Source organism: Pomacea canaliculata, linkage group LG6 (genome assembly GCF_003073045.1).
Source record: "Pomacea canaliculata isolate SZHN2017 linkage group LG6, ASM307304v1, whole genome shotgun sequence".
Classification (NCBI taxonomy): domain Eukaryota; kingdom Metazoa; phylum Mollusca; class Gastropoda; order Architaenioglossa; family Ampullariidae; genus Pomacea; species Pomacea canaliculata.
In genome coordinates, this window is record NC_037595.1 from 584,512 (window position 1) to 601,939 (window position 17,428).

The following is a 17,428-nucleotide window of genomic DNA, read 5'->3' on the forward strand; positions in this document are numbered from 1 at the left end:
CTGTAAACAGATGTCAATGCAGAGAAAGAAGAGTGTGCCCGAGACGAGAGGTGAACCCAGGCCAGCCAACCCTCACTGTGTTGGTGACAGACGCTGACCGTTGTACCACCGGCCGCCCTCCGGGTGAGACCTCCGCACACACTCTACTTTCAAACATGTCTGACAAACTACACTTAGTTGTTTTCACTCTGTATTTTACGGTTTTTACTTTGTATTGTCCTTGCTGTATTTACAGGTATTGTTGACGCCTTCAAGCCCACACGGGGGAGTGTGTAGGGTTGTTGACGGTTGACACGGAGGAAAAGTATTTTGTGCACACGGAGGGGGGACTAGCAGGGGAGGCAATGGCGGGTCATTACCAGCTCATTTCACAGAGTGAATCACGAAGCTCAAGTGGAAGCAACTACTGTACGGACGACACGGACTGACTTTGTCTCCAACAACAACTCGCGACATCTGTCATTTGGCCAAATGGCGCCCGCCGCCTGGCATTTGGTGGTGACCTCCGCGGCCACCCTCCCTTCAAACGACATTTGGAGGCTGGCACGTGACGATTATCTCTCTTGCCTATCATCCACGGGAGCCTTGCAAGCCCCTGTACTCGCCTCTTGCCCAACCACGCAAATGACAGGGGCTGGGGCTGGGGCTGGGGCCGACGTGGGGTGGTGGCTGATTAAACTGCGCTGCACCATCATCATCGTCGTCCTCGTCATCATCATCATCACTGGCATCAACGATAACACTATGAGGAAGACCATCACCAGTATGACATGCGCATGCGCACATACAATACGTGTGTGTCTGTGTTTCTATTCGTATCAAGTGTTGCGGAAGGTGTATTCACTGCACGTGACATGCGCCTCCTTGTCTTTTTAATTTTCGTCTACAGATGAGTGGCCTGTACTGGCACTCTCTCCTTGTCGCATAACTCACTGCTTTCTGAGAGCCTGTTGCCATGGCAACCTTATTCTTATCAAAAGGAGTCCTGCTAAGTGCGGTGTCCGTCACCAGTTTACTGAAGTCGCTCTCAAAGTCTACGGCCAGCATCGGGCATTGATTGCATGCACACTGTGTGGGGTCTGGGGCTGACCCCAGCCTCACGTGCTGCTCACCCCTTCCACCCCCGCCAGCCAGTGAGTTACACCAAGGGCTCATGGGAACTCTCGGACAAACTACATTCACCAATGTGTGATACATGCTAACCCTCGGCTAAACGGTGTTCTGTGACGTAGGACAAGGGTGTGTTCAGATCGTCGGCCAAATTATACTCAGGGATTTACATCAGTGATTCCGTCTAGTCATCTGCGCAGTTGTACTCAGCCACTTAATTCTGACTTAATTAATTCTGAGCAAGAGTTAATTCTGACCTTTAGCCGTGCTGCCCTCCACAAGTTAGCACAAGGCTTGCTTGCAGCCCGCCCTCCATCACCTGGTTGATATCACCGGTCTACCCGATATTCTAGAGCTCTGGGTATGCTTCGGTGTACCTCTGGATCAGTAGTCATGAAGCGAGGTTAAGTCATTGCCCTTGGGGGCAACACGGGAACCTCAAGAAAGCGGTGTCTACCCCACCCCAACCCCCGCAAATGTTGACCTCCTACAGCCGTATTTACGAAGCGGGGGGCACAAGATGCCCTGGGAAGAAGAAAGATGGAGAATGTCTGCGGGGCGCACGAACCAAAGACACTTTATCTCCAGTTGCAACTTTGCCCTCGGGCAGCGACTTGCTCTGACTTCATGACTGCGGCCCCAGGGACCCTCCGCTCCTCCCGACACTCAGAGTGGTGTCCACGTTAAACGGACTGCATGACGTAGACAGGCACACAAGCAGCCGGCCAGACCGTTGGCGATCCTGCACCGGATGTCCAATTCCTCATCACGACGCATGCGCGTAAGGTTTATTGTAAAGGCGCGGTGTCACGTTACCGTGTTACAAGGACATAGGACGGTCACGTGACCCTAGCAGTGAGGTCAGCAGGACACTGATACAGGGTCTTCACTTTGAAGGGATGGAAGAGGCAGATAATGTCCCTGGGTTCATAATTGCAGATCAGGAGGAGTCTGGATGCTGACACATGACGTAGCAGTGTGGTGTCATTGTGTGACAGTGACGTGCCGTGACGTTCTCGCAGTTACCAGCCTCGTGGCGTTGTTGTGTCCACCCCGACCTCGGTGCATGTGGACATTTGGAAAGGTCATTATGCAAATATCCGCTGTGTGACATCACGAGCTGCGATACCAAACACTGACATCTGCCATTTGGACTGCGTGGCTTGAAACGAGGCTGACAATATGACAGCCACTCTTGGCCAGCAGCTGTGACATCAACTCAGGCCGCACTGGTGCCGGTCATAAATGTCATGTCTAGCAGCTGTGACTGCAAGTGAGTGCTGTGTGTGAAGCAGTGTCAGTGCCAGTGTGTGAAGCAGTGTCAGTGCCAGTGAGTGAAGCAGTGTCAGTGCCAGTGTGTGAAGCAGTGTCAGTGCCAGTGTGTGAATCTGTGTGAGTGCTGGTGTGTGAAGCAGTGTCAGTGCCAGTGTGTGAAGCAGTGTCAGTGCCAGTGAGTGAAGCAGTGTCAGTGCCAGTGTGTGAAGCAGTGTCAGTGCCAGTGAGTGAAGCAGTGTCAGTGCCAGTGTGTGAATCTGTGTGAGTGCTGGTGTGTGAAGCAGTGTCAGTGCCAGAGTGTGAAGCAGTGTCAGTGCAAGTGAGTGAAGCAGTGTCAGTGCCAGTGTGTGAAGCAGTGTCAGTGCCAGTGTGTGAAGCAGTGTCAGTGCCAGTGTGTGAATCTGTGTGAGTGCTGGTGTGTGAAGCAGTGTCAGTGCAAGTGAGTGAAGCAGTGTCAGTGCCAGTGTGTGAAGCAGTGTCAGTGCAAGTGAGTGAAGCAGTGTCAGTGCCAGTGTGTGAAGCAGTGTCAGTGCCAGTGTGTGAAGCAGTGTCAGTGCCAGTGTGTGAATCTGTGTGAGTGCTGGTGTGTGAAGCAGTGTCAGTGCAGTGTGTGAAGCAGTGTCAGTGCAAGTGAGTGAAGCAGTGTCAGTGCCAGTGTGTGAAGCAGTGTCAGTGCCAGTGTGTGAAGAAGTGTCAGTGCCAGTGTGTGAAGCAGTGTCAGTGCTGGTGCCGATGCCCTGATGTGGGCGGTCGCATGCGTGTGGGAGGCCGTACCTCAGTCTGGAATGTCACAGGAGGAAATGACAAATGGTGAAAGCCCCACACGTGACGTGAAACGTTAGAGACCACACTGCTGTTGTTGTTGTTGTTGTTATTGTTGTTTTTTTCTTTCTTTAGGGACACTCATATCTCCTCTCTTGCGGTGCTGGAGCGAGTCTGTCAACAGCCGTGGTTTCTGGAAAACGTTGGCTGTGTTACAAGGGGATCGAACCAGCGCAGCGCTGCTCCTACCTGGCGGCCAACCATTGATGCTGACACTCAAGGGAGATAAATGAAATATTTGTGTTGGTGGACACCAGTGACACCACTACACCCCGGACGCTACGGCACCTGTTGGTCCTCAAACCTCGGAGGTTCCCTGCCTGTCCTCGGTAACCAGAGAGGTCGCCACAAGCTCCATAGCTGGGACCGGAGATGACGTCAGCAATACGACTACTCGTCATTCATGGTTGTGGCTGGTCACGTGACCTCACCTACGGAGGACTGCACTTTCAATCGTTGACTGCTAGTTTTAAAGAGCTGCGACTGACGGAACACACGCACACACAGCGAGATGTGCGGAAGGCTTGACCTATTGACCTACTCCACACTTACGATAAACTAGAGAGAAAGGCGGACAGACAGACAGACAGACAGACAGAGAGCGGAGGGGAGAGTACCACTGCCGTCACAGACAAGGACAGACAACTATGCTGTATTTTTCAAACCACTCACTAAAATATTTCCCAGACTCCCTCATTTCAACGTCACGTGCAAATGTCAACTGTCTGCTGCTTCTTTCCTGACTGAGCCACGACAGCAACAACAACAACAACAACAACAACCACCGCCATCTTTATGCCCGGCAGTGACTTCCTCATCCGCAACTTTTAGTTCTTGTTAGTAAGCTCCCTTTGTACTGGCACGTGACCCCGTCTTGTTTACAGCAAGTTTATACACAGGCCGTCAACTGGACGTCTTTCAACGGTAATTACAGTGTCTACTGATCTTATAACAGTAATTACAGTGTCTACTGATCTTATAGCGGTAATTACAGTGTCTACTGATCTTTGAAAGCTAATTACACTGTCTACTGATCTTATAACAGTAATTACAGTGTCTACTGATCTTATAGCGGTAATTACAGTGTCTACTGATCTTTGAAAGCTAATTACAGTGTCTACTGATCTTATAGCGGTAATTACAGTGTCTACTGATCTTTGAAAGCTAATTACACTGTCTACTGATCTTATAACAGTAATTACAGTGTCTACTGATCTTATAGCGGTAATTACAGTGTCTACTGATCTTTGAAAGCTAATTACACTGTCTACTGATCTTATAACAGTAATTACAGTGTCTACTGATCTTATAGCGGTAATTACAGTGTCTACTGATCTTTGAAAGCTAATTACAGTGTCTACTGATCTTATAGCGGTAATTACAGTGTCTACTGATCTTTGAAAGCTAATTACACTGTCTACTGATCTTATAACTGTAATTACAGTGTCTACTGATCTTATAACAGTAATTACAGTGTCTACTGATCTTATAGCGGTAATTACAGTGTCTACTGATCTTTGAAAGCTAATTACACTGTCTACTGATCTTATAACAGTAATTACAGTGTCTACTGATCTTATAGCGGTAATTACAGTGTCTACTGATCTTTGAAAGCTAATTACACTGTCTACTGATCTTATAACAGTAATTACAGTGTCTACTGATCTTATAACTGTAATTACAGTGTCTACTGATCTTATAACATAAATACACTGTCTACTGATCTATAACAGTAATTACAGTGTCTACTGATCTTATAACTTGTCTACTGATCTTATAGTAATACACTGTCTACTGATTTTATAACTGTAATTACAGTGTCTACTGATCTTATAAGCGGTAATTACAGTGTCTACTGATCTTTGAAAGCTAATTACACTGTCTACTGATCTTATAACTGTAATTACAGTGTCTACTGATCTTATAACAGTAATTACAGTGTCTACTGATCTTTATGCGGTAATTACAGTGTCTACTGATCTTTGAAAGCTAATTACACTGTCTACTGATCTTATAACAGTAATTACAGTGTCTACTGATCTATAGCGGTAATTACAGTGTCTACTGATCTTTGAAAGCTAATTACACTGTCTACTGATCTTATAACAGTAATTACAGTGTCTACTGATCTATGTACATCAGTGTCTACTGATCTTATAACGTAATTACAGTGTCTACTGATCTTATAATAATTACACTGTCTACTGATCTTATAACAGTAATTACAGTGTCTACTGATCTTATAGCGTAATTACAGTGTCTACTGATCTTTGAAAGCTAATTACACTGTCTACTGATCTTATAACAGTAATTACAGTGTCTACTGATCTTTAAGCGTAATTACAGTGTCTACTGATCTTTGAAAGCTAATTACACTGTCTACTGATCTTATAACAGTAATTACAGTGTCTACTGATCTTATACGTAATTACAGTGTCTACTGATCTTTGAAAGCTAATTACACTGTCTACTGATCTTATAACAGTAATTACAGTGTCTACTGATCTTATAAGTAATTACAGTGTCTACTGATCTTTGAAAGCTAATTACATACTGATCCTTATAACATAATTACAGTGTCTACTGATCTTATAAGGTAATTACAGTGTCTACTGATCTTTGAAAGCTAATTACACTGTCTACTGATCTTATAACAGTAATTACAGTGTCTACTGATCTTATAGTAATTACAGTGTCTACTGATCTTATGAAAGTGTCTACTGATCTTATAACAGTAATTACAGTGTCTACTGATCTTATAGCGGTAATTACAGTGTCTACTGATCTTTGAAAGCTAATTACACTGTCTACTGATCTTATAACAGTAATTACAGTGTCTACTGATCTATATAGCGGTAATTACAGTGTCTACTGATCTTTGAAAGCTATTACACTGTCTACTGATCTTATAACAGTAAACAGTGTCTACTGATCTTATATAGGTAATTACAGTGTCTACTGATCTTTTAATTACACTGTCTACTGATCTTATAACAGTAATTACAGTGTCTACTGATCTTATCGGTAATTACAGTGTCTACTGATCTTTGAAAGCTAATTACACTGTCTACTGATCTTATAACAGTAATTACAGTGTCTACTGATCTTATAGCGGTAATTACAGTGTCTACTGATCTTTGAAAGCTAATTACACTGTCTACTGATCTTATAACAGTAATTACAGTGTCTACTGATCTTATACGGTAATTACAGTGTCTACTGATCTTTAGCTAATTACACTGTCTACTGATCTTATAACAGTAATTACAGTGTCTACTGATCTTATAGCGGTAATTACAGTGTCTACTGATCTTTGAAAGCTAATTACACTGTCTACTGATCTTATAACTAATTACACTGTCTACTGATCTAACAGTAATTACAGTGTCTACATCAGTAATTACAGTGTCTACTGATCTTTGAAAGCTAATTACACTGTCTACTGATCTTATAACAGTATTACAGTGTCTACTGATCTTATAAGCGGTAATTACAGTGTCTACTGATCTTTGAAGCTAATTACACTGTCTACTGATCTTATAACAGTAATTACAGTGTCTACTGATCTTATAGCGGGTAATTACAGTGTCTACTGATCTTTGATAAAGCTAATTACACTGTCTACTGATCTTTGAAAGCTAATTACACTGTCTACTGATCTTATAACAGTAATTACAGTGTCTACTGATCTTATAACTGTAATTACAGTGTCTACTGATCTATTAAAGCTAATTACAGTGTCTACTGATCTTATAACAGTAATTACAGTGTCTACTGATCTTATATCGGTAATTACAGTGTCTACTGATCTTTGAAAGCTAATTACACTGTCTACTGATCTTATAACAGTAATTACAGTGTCTACTGATCTTATAGCGGTAATTACAGTGTCTACTGATCTTTGAAAGCTAATTACACTGTCTACTGATCTTATAACAGTAATTACAGTGTCTACTGATCTTATAACTGTAATTACAGTGTCTACTGATCTTATAACAGTAATTACAGTGTCTACTGATCTTATAACGGTAATTACAGTGTCTACTGATCTTATAACAGTAATTACAGTGTCTACTGATCTTATAGCGGTAATTACAGTGTCTACTGATCTTTGAAAGCTAATTACACTGTCTACTGATCTTATAACAGTAATTACAGTGTCTACTGATCTTATAACGGTAATTACAGTGTCTACTGATCTTATAGCGGTAATTACAGTGTCTACTGATCTTTGAAAGCTAATTACACTGTCTACTGATCTTATAACAGTAATTACAGTGTCTACTGATCTTATAGCGGTAATTACAGTGTCTACTGATCTTTGAAAGCTAATTACACTGTCTACTGATCTTATAACAGTAATTACAGTGTCTACTGATCTTATAGCGGTAATTACAGTGTCTACTGATCTTTGAAAGCTAATTACACTGTCTACTGATCTTATAACAGTAATTACAGTGTCTACTGATCTTATAACAGTAATTACAGTGTCTACTGATCTTATAACTGTAATTACAGTGTCTACTGATCTTATAGCGGTAATTACAGTGTCTACTGATCTTTGAAAGCTAATTACACTGTCTACTGATCTTATAACAGTAATTACAGTGTCTACTGATCTTATAGCGGTAATTACAGTGTCTACTGATCTTTGAAAGCTAATTACACTGTCTACTGATCTTATAACAGTAATTACAGTGTCTACTGATCTTATAGCGGTAATTACAGTGTCTACTGATCTTTGAAAGCTAATTACACTGTCTACTGATCTTTGAAAGCTAATTACACTGTCTACTGATCTTATAACAGTAATTACAGTGTCTACTGATCTTATAACTGTAATTACAGTGTCTACTGATCTTATAACAGTAAATACACTGTCTACTGATCTTATAACAGTAATTACAGTGTCTACTGATCTTATAGCGGTAATTACAGTGTCTACTGATCTTTGAAAGCTAATTACACTGTCTACTGATCTTATAACAGTAATTACAGTGTCTACTGATCTTATAGCGGTAATTACAGTGTCTACTGATCTTTGAAAGCTAATTACACTGTCTACTGATCTTTGAAAGCTAATTACACTGTCTACTGATCTTATAACAGTAATTACAGTGTCTACTGATCTTATAACTGTAATTACAGTGTCTACTGATCTTATAACAGTAAATACACTGTCTACTGATCTTATAACAGTAATTACAGTGTCTACTGATCTTATAGCGGTAATTACAGTGTCTACTGATCTTTGAAAGCTAATTACACTGTCTACTGATCTTATAACAGTAATTACAGTGTCTACTGATCTTATAACTGTAATTACAGTGTCTCTACTGACTGTCTACTGATCTTATAACAGTAATTACACTGTCTACTGATCTTATAATAATTACAGTGTCTCTGATCTTATAACAGTAATTACAGTGTCTACTGATCTTATATGGTAATTACAGTGTCTACTGATCTTTGAAAGCTAATTACACTGTCTACTGATCTTATAACAGTAATTACAGTGTCTACTGATCTTATAACGGTAATTACAGTGTCTACTGATCTTATAGCGGTAATTACAGTGTCTACTGATCTTTAAAGCTAATTACACTGTCTACTGATCTTATAACAGTAATTACAGTGTCTACACAGTGGAAAAGCTAATTACAGTGTCTACTGATCTTATAACAGTAATTACAGTGGGTAATTACAGTGTCCTACTGATCTTTGAAAGCTAATTAACACTGTCTACTGATCTTATAACAGTAATTACAGTGTCTACTGATCTTATAGCGGTAATTACAGTGTCTACTGATCTTTGAAAGCTAATTACGTCTACTGGTCTACTGATCTTATAACAGTAATTACAGTGTCTACTGATCTTATAACTAGTAATTACAGTGTCTACTGATCTTATAACAGTTACAGTGTCTACTGGTAATTACAGTGTCTACTGATCTTATAAGCGGTAATTACAGTGTCTACTGATCTTTGAAAGCTAATTACACTGTCTACTGATCTTATAACAGTAATTACAGTGTCTACTGATCTTATAGCGGTAATTACAGTGTCTACTGATCTTTGAAAGCTAATTACACTGTCTACTGATCTTATAACAGTAATTACAGTGTCTACTGATCTTATAACTGTAATTACAGTGTCTACTGATCTTATATCAGTAAATTACAGTGTCTACTGATCTTTGAACAGCTAATTACACTGTCTACTGATCTTATAACAGTAATTACAGTGTCTACTGATCTTATAGCGGTAATTACAGTGTCTACTGATCTTTGAAAGCTAATTACACTGTCTACTGATCTTATAACAGTAATTACAGTGTCTACTGATCTTATAAGCTGTAATTACAGTGTCTACTGATCTTATAGCGGTAATTACAGTGTCTACTGATCTTTGAAAGCTAATTACACTGTCTACTGATCTTATAACAGTAATTACAGTGTCTACTGATCTTATAGCGGTAATTACAGTGTCTACTGATCTTTGAAAGCTAATTACACTGTCTACTGATCTTATAACAGTAATTACAGTGTCTACTGATCTTATAGCGGTAATTACAGTGTCTACTGATCTTTGAAAGCTAATTACACTGTCTACTGATCTTATAACAGTAATTACAGTGTCTACTGATCTTATAACAGTAATTACAGTGTCTACTGATCTTATAACTGTAATTACAGTGTCTACTGATCTTATAACAGTAAATACACTGTCTACTGATCTTATAATGGTAATTACAGTGTCTACTGATCTTTGAAAGCTAATTACACTGTCTACTGATCTTATAACAGTAATTACAGTGTCTACTGATCTTATAACTGTAATTACAGTGTCTACTGATCTTATAACAGTAATTACAGTGTCTACTGATCTTTGAAAGCTAATTACACTGTCTACTGATCTTATAACGGTAATGAAACTGTCTACTGATTGTTGAAAGCTAATTACAGTGTCTACTGATCTTATAACAGTAATAACAGTGTCTTCTGATCTTATAACAGTAATGGCAGTGTCTACTGATCTTATAACAGTAATTACAGTGTCTTCTGATCTTATAACAGTAATTACAGTGTCTACTGATCTTATAACGGTAATTACAGTGTCTGCTGACTTTCAGCAGTAATTTTAGTGTCTACTGATCTTATAACGGTAATTACAGTGTCTACTGATCTTATAACGGTAATTACAGTGTCTGCTGACTTTCAACAGTAATTTTAGTGTCTACTGATTGTTGAAAGGTAATTATAGTGTCTAATAATCTTTGAATGTCTAGTGATCTTTGACAATTGTAGTGTCTAGTGATCTGTGAAAGGTAATTATCGTGTCTAGTGATCTTTCAACAGCAATTATCTCGCACTCTGGCCTCAGTATTTAAAAAAATAATTGCTGCAGCTTGTACTGAGCTCTGCCAGACTTGATGTCCGGCCTGAAATGTCAGAAAGTCAGTTGACTGTCGACATGAAATAAACAAACAAAACCCAGTTTTAGTTAGACTTCTTCCCTTCCATTTCTTATAGAAAATGTCAAGGTCACAGCTTTGTTCTTATTTTCTTGGAACCAAATGTCACAAAGTAACATTTCCTCGGTCGCAACAGTGACAGGAAATTTGTCATGACATCAGAATTCGTGACAGTGATGGGTGTGTGTGTGTGGATCTTTGTCAGATGAAGCAGGACAGTAAACAGGGGACGCCACCTCCTTGCAGGATAGTAAACACGTACTAAGCCCTCGTCAACTCTCCAGGACGGAGGGTCACAGAGGTAAGTAGGGGGAGGGGAGGGGATGGACATAAGCGTTGTTTCCAATGCATGAGAAATTCTCAGTGGATGAGCGCCTTCCTTCCACGTGGAGGACAAGCTGTGGCGGGATGGGAGTCTGCTGTGAGTTCACTGGAAGTGCAAGCTGTCCTGCAGTCACAGTCTTCATCACTTTTTCTCTCCAAAGCCAAAGCTTTGTAATGGAGGAAAGATTTCGTTGACAGATGCTCTAGACCAGGGGTGTCAAACACCCGGCCCGCGGGCCACATCCGGCCCGCCAGGAAATTTTACCTGGCCCGCGAATGAATTTTAGTAAATCATTGTTAATGGCCCGGCGACAAGTAGAAGGCAAAAAACAGAAAAGTTCCCGTCGAGGACAGCAAGAGATGGGATGAGTTTAGTGAAGTTTGTACAGACCAAAAACAGTGCACTGGTCAAGTTATCACCGCTCCTGTGATGACCTGAAAGGATGGTCAAGCGCGGGCCCATAAATCTGACCTTTGACACGGGACACCCTGGCCTAAACACGGGCACGGGTCGAAGATTTTTAGTACCTGTTAACTTCCCTGAATCGGTCCGAGATTAAAGGGTGACTAGGGGAAACCCACGTGTATGATGAGGCAGCTCAGCAAAAGACTAATAGAAACTCATCACTGTCTGAATGTGCGGGCTGGCGAGCGGAAGTCGTCTCGATGAGACGTTAAGTTGTGAGAAGCAAACTTGTGGAGATCAAGTTGGTGAGAGTATAGCTTCTCCAAAGACAGGGGATTATATATATATACCTACCAACTAGAATTATATGTGCAAACTGTGCATAATACGTGTAAACTGAATTAAACACGTGGACTGTGGATGATAAGTGCCGACTGTGGAATACTGACTGTCCAGTTCCTGCATCGTCAAGAGGGAATGACTGCCGCCAGAGAGATAAGTATCCGAGTATAAATAGCAAGCCACGGTGTTGAAATAGTTGCTGCTTGTGTTTTGATGATTTGTGTCTTTTTTGCCTAATTATATCTTCTTTTACATACATATACTGATGCAACAACATCACATGTCATAGCAAATAGTACTGAGCAGAGCAGAGCACGCGATTGTTTATTAGAATTAATTGAAAGCTGTGTGTAGTGTGCGAACTTAACGCTAGTCGTAGGTACTGGTGCGCCATCTGTCGGGGAACAAAGGCAGATGATCAGAGTTAAGCACGTGTTGTGACTTTTCTAAAGACTTTTACTTAATGTTAATTTACTTAATAAAGATGGAGAACATTACACTGTGTAGTGAAGGGATTTTTGTAATTTCAATACCAATCAAATTTTCAATTAAAGCTAGCCGTTAAAAAGGCCAAGAGAAAAGTTGATTTTGAAAACAGAGTCTTTCAAAGCCAATGGGAGACTGAATACAAGTTTACTAATATCAGAGGTAAACCAGTGTGTCTACTTTGTGGAGATACAATAGCTGTGACCACAGAATGCAATCTGAGACGGCATTACGAGACTAAACATCAGGACAAGTTGAAAAGCCTGAATGCAGAACAGAAGCTAAAGAAAGTGGAATGAGTGACTGAAGGCAAAGTACGACTGTGTGGGGCCTGCACACTTCACTCATTCCCTCCCACAAACGATGCCCCAGCTTCGTCTACATGCGGCTCGAATCTTGAGCATGTTTGGCAGTAGATATTTGTGTGAGCAACTTTTGTCTGTAAAGATCAACAAAACATCACACAGGAGTCGTCTTACTGATGTACACTTGCAGTCCATCTTGAGAATCGCCACAACACAGAAACTTACTCCAAACATAAACTTGTTGTCAAGAAAAGATGTGAAACGTCCACTTCTGACAAAATAAATTAAAAAGAAAAACTGCTAAGCCTTGGTTTGTATGATTTTGTTTACACAAAATTAATAACAAAAAGTTCATTTTTTTAGTGTTCAATAAAAAGTTATCGGGCTTAAATAATAACCTTTGGCCCGCCACCTTGTGTGCGATGTGAGATTTGGCCCGCTGGGTAATTGAGTTTGACACCCCTGCTCTAGACCACTCGTCATGTGATAACAGGCTTTACTAACCTCCCTACACAAGAGAGCGGACGGGGAAGGAGGCCACCCGGAGAAGAGGAAGAGGGGTTTGGAGGGAGCGGGTGGCATGTCTTTATCTGTCAGCCTGTTTGTCGGTCTGTGTGTCTGTGTGTCTACTGTGCAGATCATCGTGATGGGAGATGTTACAGATAGGGTCACGTGACGTGCAGGCAGGTGAGAGATCATAAATGTCACGCCCTCTCAACTCCATCACGTGGCATTTGTGTGGCCTCTGCTCTCAGGTGCCAAGGATTCTCTGCCCCTTGTTGTTACTACCAACTGCTTGCCGCCATCGCTCCCCCGCCCCGTCTCCTCCACCAACACGCCATTAGACCACCAATGTCAGAGTTCTCTCCCTTTCTTGAGGCTGGGGGCGCTGTGTGTGTCGCGACTCACGCATCAAGTGACAGTCGGCAGAGTGTAGTCAGTGAATTACACCCGACCTCTGTACCCAGTCAGGAAATTACACTAGACTATTACACTATGAAACTAGACTTTTACACTAGAGCAGGGGTGTCAAACTCAATTACCCAGCGGGCCAAATCTCACATCGCACACAAGGTGGCGGGCCAAAGGTTATTATTTAAGCCCGATAACTTTTTATTGAACACTAAAAAAATGAACTTTTTGTTATTAATTTTGTGTAAACAAAATCATACAAACCAAGGCTTAGCAGTTTTCTTTTTAATTTATTTTGTCAGAAGTGGACGTTTCACATCTTTCTTGACAACAAGTTTATGTTTGGAGTAAGTTTCTGTGTTGTGGCGATTCTCAAGATGGACTGCAAGTGTACATCAGTAAGACGACTCCTGTGTGATGTTTTGTTGATCTTACAGACAAAAGTTGCTCACACAAAATATCTACTGCCAAACATGCTCAAGATTCGAGCCGCATGTAGACGAAGCTGGGCATCGTTTGTGGAGGGAATGAGTGAAGTGTGCAGGCCCCACACAGTCGTACTTTGCCTTCAGTCACTCATTCCACTTTCTTTAGCTTCTGTTCTGCATTCAGGCTTTTCAACTTGTCCTGATGTTTAGTCTCGTAATGCCGTCTCAGATTGCATTCTGTGGTCACAGCTATTGTATCTCCACAAAGTAGACACACTGGTTTACCTCTGATATTAGTAAACTTGTATTCAGTCTCCCATTGGCTTTGAAAGACTCTGTTTTCAAAATCAACTTTTCTCTTGGCCTTTTTAACGGCTAGCTTTAATTGAAAATTTGATTGGTATTGAAATTACAAAAATCCCTTCACTACACAGTGTAATGTTCTCCATCTTTATTAAGTAAAGTAACATTAAGTGAAAGTCTTTAGAAAAGTCACAACACGTGCTTAGCTCTGATCATCTGCCTTTGTTCCCCGACAGATGGCGCACCAGTACCTACGACTAGCGTTAAGTTCGCACACTACACACAGCTTTCAATTAATTCTAATAAACAATCGCGTGCTCTGCTCTGCTCAGTACTATTTGCTATGACATGTGATGTTGTTGCATCAGTATATGTATGTAAAAGAAGATATAATTAGGCAAAAAAGACACAAATCATCAAAACACAAGCAGCAACTATTTCAACACCGTGGCTTGCTATTTATACTCGATACTTATCTCTCTGGCGGCAGTCATTCCCTCTGACGATGCAGGAACTGGACAGTCAGTATTCCACAGTCGGCACTTATCATCCACAGTCCACGTGTTTAATTCAGTTTACACGTATTATGCACAGTTTGCACATATAATTCTAGTTGGTAGGTATATATATATAATCCCCTGTCTTTGGAGAAGCTATACTCTCACCAACTTGATCTCCACAAGTTTGCTTCTCACAACTTAACGTCTCATCGAGACGACTTCCGCTCGCCAGCCCGCACATTCAGACAGTGATGAGTTTCTATTAGTCTTTTGCTGAGCTGCCTCATCATACACGTGGGTTTCCCCTAGTCACCCTTTAATCTCGGACCGATTCAGGGAAGTTAACAGGTACTAAAAATCTTCGACCCGTGGCCCGTGTTTAGGCCAGGGTGTCCCGTGTCAAAGGTCAGATTTATGGGCCCCGCCTTGACCATCCTTTCAGGTCATCAACAGGAGCGGTGGTAACTTGACCAGTGCACTGTTTTTGGTCTGTACAAACTTCACTAAACTCATCCCATCTCTTGCTGTCCTCGACGGGAACTTTTCTGTTTTTTGCCTTCTACTTGTCGCCGGGCCATTAACAATGATTTACTAAAATTCATTCGCGGGCCAGGTAAAATTTCCTGGCGGGCCGGATGTGGCCCGCGGGCCGGGTGTTTGACACCCCTGCACTAGACTATTACACTATGAAACTAGACTTTTACACTAGACTATTACTATTACACTAGACTTTTACACTATAGCGCTAGACACTAGACTATTACACTAGAGTGACTAGACTTTTACACTAGACACTAAACTATTACACTAGACTTTTACACTATAACACTAGACACTAGACTATTACACTAGACTATTCCACTAGACTTTTCAACCCACGGCAGCAGTCGTGGCAAGCTGTAGACGAGTTAAAGAGATGAAAGGAAATTAACGGATGAGTTCAGCTCACGAGCTGTAGACAGACGACGCGTCAGCAGCCGGCAGTAGAAGTATCAGGTGAGAATGTTTCTCTCTACCTGTCCGCAGACAATAGCTGGATGTAAACCTCGCACCCCCCTTCTCGCCTCCATGACGTCTGCACGTGTCCGAAGTCGGTTGCCGAGCCGCGGGTGCATCAGCGTCACGTGACTGCCTCGCACACAAACCTTGTACCATTTACAGATAAGTGTTGTACCATTTATTTAACAGTGCGGACCTCTCGTAGACAATGTATGCAGCACCACGTAGACAACACGTAGCACCACGTAGACAATGTATGCAGCACCACGTAGACAACACGTAGCACCACAAGGACGGGTGGCACACACAAGGTACACGTCACACGGCCTGACACAGCATCCCGGTTAGCTTTAGTCACACCATGCTCTCATGCAAACACTCGGGTGCAGTCTCCCCTCCCCCCAACAGCCTTGAGGAGCCGGGTGTACATCAGCAACCCTGCGGCCTGGCACTCAGCTAAAACACCTTAATGAAAGACTATCAGCAGGTTAGCTGACTGCTAGCAGCTAGCATCCAGGTATCGGGACTGGCCCTCCCTCACCACAGCCACTGAAGCGATCCCACAATACACTCTGACAGCCAGTGACGTCAGCTGGTGGAACGAGCCCACAATGCACTTTGTTCCCGTTACTGGTGTGTGTGTGCTATGTCAGAGATGACGTACCAACACTATGTCACGTGGTGACGCACACAGCGGCAGACAAGGCGCGTTACTTGTGATTGAAATGCATCTTGGGACGAAAACACAGTTTAACACCAAGAAGAGAGAGAGAGCGACGAGACAGAGTGTGACGTGGCTGAACTCATGAGTAAGTAAAACATGGAGCTAAGGAATAAACACTATTTATAAACACGTCGGGAGTCTTCTACTTACACCATGTAGAAATTGTAGATACATATCTTTCGAAGCAACACACATTCTCCACACTATCCACATTTATAAACATTTTCCACACTATCCATGCTATCGACATTCTCCACAGTACCCACGCTACGCACATTCTCCACACTATCCACATTCTCCACACTACCCACATTCTCCACACTACCCACGCTACGCACATTCTCCACATACCCACGCTACGCACATTCTCCACACTATCCACATTCTCCACACTACCCACATTCTCCACACTACCACGCTACGCACATTCTCCACATACCCACGCTACGCACATTCTCCACACTATCCACATTCTCCACAGTACCCACGCTACGCACATTCTCCACATACCACGCTACGCACATTCTCCACACTATCCACATTCTCCACACTACCCACATTCTCCACACTACCCACGCTACGCACATTCTCCACATACCCCACGCTACGCACATTCTCCACACTATCCACATTCTCCACACTACCCACATTCTCCACACTACCCACGCTACGCACATTCTCCACACTATCCACACTGGTCTGATAAAGCGAGACTAGGAGGGCGGGTGGCTGTTAGGGTGAAGTCTCAGCGCAAGACATTGACCCCGTGAGTGTCTGGAAGTGAAGGTAAACTCAGTAACCGCAGTCTGCGCTACAGGTGACCTCCAGGTGTAGACAGGTAAGACGTGCATGCACACAGCTTACACAGACTTACACACCAGGTCACGTGACATTACAATACTGGTATCGTGAAGTCCCCCACCCGAGCTGAGAGTAATCACACTGCTCCTTCACTCCCAGGTAACAGTGAACTCCGGGTACACTGAACGCACACAGGTGAAAAGAGGTAGACAGGTAG